This window comes from Macaca fascicularis, chromosome 2, assembly GCF_037993035.2.
Source record: "Macaca fascicularis isolate 582-1 chromosome 2, T2T-MFA8v1.1".
NCBI lineage: Eukaryota > Metazoa > Chordata > Mammalia > Primates > Cercopithecidae > Macaca > Macaca fascicularis.
In genome coordinates, this window is record NC_088376.1 from 152,651,349 (window position 1) to 152,658,591 (window position 7,243).

Consider the following 7,243-nt stretch of genomic DNA (forward strand, 5'->3'; position numbering starts at 1 on the left):
AATAGGAAGCGGCCAGGCATGGTGGCTCATGCCTGTAATCCCAGCATAGTGGGAGGCCGAGGTGGGAGGATCACCTGAGGTTAGGAGTTCGAGACCAGCCTGGCCAACATGATGAAACCTTGGCTCTACTAAAAATACAAAATAATTAGCTGGGTGGCCCCTAGACAATTCGAGAAGGTAGGGCTCAACTCTTTGTTGCACAGAAGGAATAACTGGGGCCTGAAGAAGGGGCCCCACAGCAAGTCTGCAGCAGTTCTAGGCCCCAACCCAGGGCTGTGAGCTCCTAATCCTTGGCGCCATCTGCACAGACAGGCACCAACTCTGTGCCTCCTCTGGAGTCAGGCAGCCAGGATTCCAGTCCTGCCTCTGACCCACTCCCAGGTAGATTATTTCCTTGTTGGCAAAGTGGGGCTAATAATAGCACTTGTCTCATTAGGCTATTGTGAGGATTAAACGAACTGATGGCAAAGATAACATTGCTGCTACCATTACCCCCATCCTCTCCTTCCTCCCGCCTCCCCCCTCACCCATATAAGACTTTCCTCACTTCCTTTTTCCTTCTAAAAAGAAACAAAAACCCAGGCATCCACCCGGTCAGACATGTTTTTTGTTTGTTTGTTTGTTTGTTTGTTTGTTTGTTTGAGACGAAGTCTTGCTCTGTCGCCCAGGCTGGAGTGCAGTGGCGCAATCTCGGCTCACTGCAACCTCTGCCTCCCGGGTTCAAGCGATTCTCCTGCCTCAGCCTCCTGAGTAGCTGAGATTACACGCACCTGCCAACAAGCCCGGCTAATTTTTGTATTTTAGTGGAGACGGGGTTTCACCATGTTGGTCAGGCTGGTCTCGAACTCCTGACCTCATGATCCGCCCGCCTCAGCCTTCCAAAGTGCTGAGATTACAGGGTGTGAGCCACCATGCCCACCCAGACATGTTTTATAAAAATAAAAAAAAAGGCGAAGTGCAGAGCTCCCTGGAGGCTTTGCTGGCCAAGGGGAGCGGCTCACACCCATAGTATTGTCCCTCTGTGGGGTCTCACCGCTCCTCCTTACCAAAGAGCCCAAAGTGCTGGACGCTGTCCCAGCTCCGCAGACCAGGTGACGACACAGAGGCCCACGCAGTGAGGTTGTTTGCCCAAGATCACACAGCTCGGACGTGCCACTGGGGCTGCCCTACTCTCTGTGCTGGAGTCCCTTGGTGGGGTCCCCAGTGAGACTTCACTTATCATCTGTCATTTATTCATTCGTCCTTCGTCTTTGTGTTTCCTGATGGGCCTCACATCTCTTAGAGAAATGTGCAGACTGTCCTGTTTACTTCTAGTCCCTAGCACAGAAGGCACTCCTGGATGGAAGCTGAAGAAATACACACATAAGAGATTATTTGAGAACATAATATGCATGCGCATCAGACCTTCACATGCACATGTGACTTCCTCCTTGAGCCACTTCCAGCCCCTCCACTCCATGGAATCCCATCTTGATAGGGCCAGCGAGGGCTGATCTCCAGGTAGGCACATCCATGTCACCTGTTAATCCTCTTGCACTGATTCCCACACTCTTCTTTTGGCTTCCATGACACCCCGTCTTCTGGTTTCCTTCAGCCTCCTGCCATTCCTCTTCGGGCTTTTGAGCTCCTCTTCTGAGGCTGACTCCTTCAAAGTTGGAATTCTTGTCACTTTTAACACATGTTTTCCTGGGTGTTCTTGTGAATTCCCCAAGGTCTAACACCCTGGTCAAGGAAGGCTTTCCTGAAGCACATCTAACCCCAAATCACCAACAGGAGCCTCTCCCTTAACCAAGGCAAGGAGAAGGGAACCAGTCCCAGGTGAAATGTAATAGCGGTAAAAATCACCATGAGGAGAGGCTTCCTTCCTTTTCTTTGGATCAATAACAAGTATTTTGACACAGAAACAGGAGAATATCAGCATTTATTGGGCATCCTCTGTGCCAGGCACTGTCCAAAGCGTAATCTTGTTTACTCCTCACCAGCCCAGAGAGGATTGGTGTGGAAGGTGTTCGTTAGCTTAATCTGTGTAACAAGCTATCCAGAAACTAAGGGGCTTCAACAATAAAGATTTATTTGGCTGTCAGTTCTGCAGGTTGGCTGTCTGGGCTTGGTTCAGTTGGGTGGGTCTGCTGCCAGCCTGAGGGGGCTCCTTATGAGTCTGTCGTCAACGGTGGGCCTCCCCCGACAAGGTCTCTGGTCCCCACGGCAGGGGAAAGGTTCTGCTTTTGACACCAAGAACATCAAGTATTACGTCCACTTCCCAATCTGCCACGTGGTCACCCAGCTAGTAGGAACAAAACGGCCGGGTGGATTCCCAGTCCATCACCCCCTCCACAGACCCAGACTGAGCTGCCTTTGCTCGGCTCCTTTCTATGGATAGAGCTCAGGCTTTTGAGCCTGGAGAGACAGGCCTCACTAGAAGGGCTACTTCAAGGGTCTCAGGCAGGCCGGTGACAGGCAGGGGCTTGACTGAAGAGAAGGATTAAAGGCACTAAATCTGTCCCTCAGGCTTGAAGGATGGCCAAGGCACATGGCACCCGGCCAAAGGCAGGTCTCCGAGGAAAGGGGACAAGCGCGCCGGCTTTGCCAGCCTGGTCCAAGGGAACTCTGAGCCCCCAGCACACACCAGGCACCCTGCTGGGTCCCAGGAGCCAACCGTCAGCCATGCAGACCTGGTCTTCACCCCGACTAGCAGCGCACACAGATGCCACAGTCACCATCCCTCAATGACGTTTCCACTTAAGGACAAAGGCTGTGAAATGAAGGGGCTTTGGGGCCTGCCTGGGTGGAATGCCGTCCTTCCTACTTTCCAGGTGTCAGACCTTGGGCTGGTTACTTCTCTCTCTGAGGTTTGATTTCCTCCTCTGTGAAATGGGTTTGGAAATTATGCCTTCTTCCCACGTAATGAGGATTTAAGAAGACAGCCCATAAAGTACTTCTCTCCAGCCCAGCACGTGGATATGGTTTAGAAATGTCAGCCATCATCAACTATAGTCCAGAGTCCACAGTTCCCTTTCCAAGTTCCTGAGTCCAAATGTGTCTGGCTATCAGAGAGACGACTCGGAGCATGTTCCATAAGTGCTACACGTCACCCCGGTGGGGTGTGGAGTTACCTCCCATAATCAATCACATTGATATTTCTACAGCGAAATCTATGACTACTCACAGTAGGTGGGCTGGACATGGTAGCTCAAGCCTGTAATTCCAACCCTTTGGGAGGCCAAGGCAGGAGGATCGCTTGAGCCCAGGAGTTCAAAACCAGCCAGGGCAACATAGCGAGACCCCATCTCTAAAAAAAAAAAAAAGAAGAAGAAGAAGAAAGAAAGGAACAAAGGAAGGAAGGAAGGAAGGAAAGAAAAAGAACCACAGTATATGAGCTAAATTGTTTCTAAATAGTTTCACAAAATTTCAAGTTTTGCCACCTTTTTGTTTTGTTTTATTTTTCAAAACTTTTTGAATATGGAAATTGTGTATAGACGGTTCTTTGGATCATTATTATTATTATTATTATTTTTTTTTTTTTGAGATGAAGTCTCGCTCTGTCGCCCAGGCTGGAATGCAATAGCACGATCTCAGCTCACTGCAACCTCCACCTCCTGAGTTCAAGCAATTCTGGTACCTCAGCCTCCTGAGTAGCTGGGATTACAGATTACAGGTGCCTGCCACTACCCCTGGCTAATTTTTGTATTTTTAGTAGAGACAGGGTTTCACCATGTTAGTCAGGCTGGTCTCGAACTCCTGACCTCAGGTGATCTGTTCGCCTTGACCTCTCAAAGAGCTGGGTTTACAGGCGTGAGCCACTGCACTTGGCCTGGATCATTATAATTCTTAGTGATTCTCAACTTTGGCTGCATATGAGAGTGAGCTGGGGAGTTCCTTAAAGGCAGACTCTTGGGCCTCACACCACACCACATGAATCTGTCTCGGGGGGTGAGACTGGGCATCTCTTTAAGAAGCTCCTAAGATAAGTCTGATGTGGACCCCGGATGAACCACGGTTCTATAGATTATGAAACAGGATGGGGTGGGGTCTCACTCACATAGGGAGTACCAAGGAAGACTTCCCCGAGGACAGGACCAAAGGATGCACAGAAACCTGCCAAGTAAAGGACGTCAGAATGTTCCCAGCAGCGGGAACAGGGTGAGCAAGCTCCCTGTGGTCAGAAGGGAGGCAGCTGCGAGTCAGAGGACCTGAAAGGTCCCCAGAGTGGCAAGAGCCTGGGAGCAAAAGGTGACACTGCCCAAGCTGAGTTCTCCCGCTCTGTCTGCAGCTGAGACGGGGAGCCTTTCTGAGGGGGAAATCTGTGTAAATAGGCAAATAGACACTTTCTTCCCAGAGACAAGTAAGCAGCAGCCCTGGTCCTTTCTTCCTAGCCAGAGCAGGAGGGTACATTAAAATCAGAATGTCTGGGGCTGGGAGGAGACACAGATCCTCTAACCTACTTTTTTTTTTTTTTTTTTTTCGAGACAGAGTCTCGCTTTGTCACCCAGGCTGGAGTGGAGTGGCTAGATCTTGGCTCACTGCAACCTCTGCCTCCCGACTTTAAGTGTTTCTCGTGCCTCAGCCTCCCGATTAGCTGGGATCACAGGCACACGCCACTTCACCCAGCTAAGTTTTATATTTTTAGTGGAGGCGGTGTTTCACCATGTTTGCCAAGCTGGTCTTGAACTCCTGACCTCGGGTGATCCACCTGCCTCAGTCTCCCAAAGTACTAGGATTACAGGCGTGAGCCACCATGTCTAGCCTAAGCTGATGATTTTAAAGTGTTTTTATCTTTAAAATTATTTGGGTGCCTTTTAGTCAAACAAACTATTTTGCCACTGCCCCTATAGTGGTTGGAGCAAAGTGGAGGTGATGTTGGCTGTCTGGAGATCTGGATCTCCCCAGATCTCTTTGGGACTCTACGGAACCCAGTTTGAAAACCCCAGGGAACCATGACTCAGGGAGAGACATCGGGATTGTCCAAGGTGCCCCCAGCCACCCTGCACAGGGCTGGAGTCCCTCTCCCAAGAGATTGGCCTGGGCGGCACTCCCCAGACTTTTAGCTGTCAGGTCTTCCTGCATAAATTTTCCATTTGCTGCAACCCATCTGTTATGGGCCACATTGTGTCTCCTCCAAAAGAGATGTTGAAGTCCTAACTCCTGCTACCTGCGAATGTGACCTTATTTGGAGATAGTGTCCTTGCAGATGTAATCAAGTTAAGATGAGGTCATTAGGGAGGGTCCTAATGCAATATACGAGAGTCCTTATAAGAAGAGGAAAATTTGGACACAGGGACACAGAGGAAGATGGCTACGTGATGACAGAGGCCAGGAGTGGAGTGACGCAGCTGCAAGCCAAGGAGCACCAAGGACTGAGAGAGGCCACCAGATGCTAGGAAGAGGCAAAGAAGGCTTCCACCAGGAGCCTCAGAGGGATCTACCACTTCGACTTAGGACTCCAGCCTCTGGACTGTGTGAGAACATATTTCTGTTGTTTTAAGCCACCAGGTTTGTGGCACTTGATCACAGCAGCCCTAGGAAACAAACCCACCTCCTAAATCATTATTCATTTAATTTGTTTTTCTTCAAACAGACTCACTTCTAAACAACTTGCACACATTTTGCCAAAAAGTAAAGCTTTCATTGCTGCTACAAATGCAAGATCACAATCCTTTCTATAAATAGAAGATGCCTTAAAAATGCAGACAATGAAAACCAGCCAACCTTGCTGGCTGCAGGTGCTCAGCGGCTCTGATCTGGGGCTGCTTTTGTTCAAAAAGGAGATGAGCAAGTAACCAAGGTGGTGAAGATGCTGGAGCACCTCACTGAGGCTGCTGCTGCCACTGCTTCTTTTTTGTTTTGTTTTGTTTTGTTTTTGTTTTTTTAGACAGAGTTTCACTCTTTGTTGCCCAGCCTGGAGTGCAGTGGTACGATCTCAGCTCACTGTAACCTCTGCTCCTGTCTCAGCCTACTGAGTAGCTAGGATTAAAAGTGCCCACTACCACACCCAGCTAATTTTTGTATTTTTAGTAGAGATGGCATTTCACCATGTTGGCCAGGCTGGTCTTGAACTCCTGACTTCAGGTGATTTGCTCCCCCCTCAGCCTCCCAGAGTTTTGGAATTACAGGCGTAAGCCACTGCACCTGGCAGCTTCTTCTTGATTGAGCAACTGGATAAATGAGAATTGAAAAGAGAAAATATATAATAAGGAAGCTATAGTTCACAATAATTTATTGTATATTTCAAAGTAGCTAGAAGAAAAGAATTGTAATGTTCCCAACACAAAGAAAAGAGATTTTTTTTAAAAAAATTTTTATTTTTTATTTTTTATTTTTTGAGATGTAGTCTTGCTCTGTCACCCAGGCTGGAGTGCAGTGGCACAGTCTCAGCTCACTGCAACCTCCACCTCCTGGGTTCAAGCTATTCTCATGCCTCAGCTTCCAGAGAAGCTGGGACTACAGGCTCACACCACCATGCCTGGCTAATTTTTGTATTTTTAGTAGAGACTGTGTTGGCCAGGCTGGTCTCAAACTCCTGACGTCAAGTGATCTGCCCGCCTCGGCCTCCCAAAGAGCTGGGATTACAGGTGTGAGTAACCATGCCTGGTCAGAAAAAGATAAATGTTTGAGGTGATGGAGATCCCAATTACCCCGATTTAATCACAGCACATCATATACAGGTATCAAAATATCACATGGACTGTGATACGTACTACTATTACATATCAATTTTTTAAATAACAAAAAGGAAAGAGAAAAACTCCCTTATTACCTGAATACATCTCATTCTGGGATGCTTCTCATGGTTGAGGCTTCAAGGGTGGGTAATCCATCCCTGCCCACCTTCCCTCTATGTTTGAGGGAATTGATGCCCAGAAAGGTTCAGTCATTTGTCCACAGTCACACAGCAAGTTAGCTGCCAAGTCTGGATCTGGGCCGAACTCCTATGTGCTTTCCAGGAAATCACACGTCAGATACTTCTTGGTCCCATTCAGAAGTCCCAAGTCATGCATGGTGGCTATCAGCTGAGCACATAGACACAGAAGGGCATTAAACCCTGAAGGCTGAACAAACAGATTCAGCCTGTGTGTCATAAGCATGAGCAGTGACAGCCGGTGGATTACAGAATTATTACTGTGCTCCAAGGCAGCTGGACTTAGGCAAAATTTGGCTCACACAAAAGGTTATTATAACCCAAATGAAGATTTTTTTTCCTTCTCACTTCCCTAGACCATCCGTAAGGAAAATCGGGGTCCCTGCA

General features: G+C 48.4%; 1 long non-coding RNA gene across 1 annotated transcript; it reads right to left on the reverse strand.

Moving 5' to 3' along the window:
* Positions 1 to 6,197: 6,197 nt before the first annotated feature.
* On the reverse strand, positions 6,198 to 7,023 carry LOC135969535 (uncharacterized). Its single transcript, XR_010584796.1, has 2 exons — positions 6,755 to 7,023; positions 6,198 to 6,585 (listed from the first exon to the last, which is right to left on the reverse strand). It is a non-coding gene; the product is annotated as an uncharacterized lncRNA (long non-coding RNA).
* Positions 7,024 to 7,243: the final 220 nt, after the last annotated feature.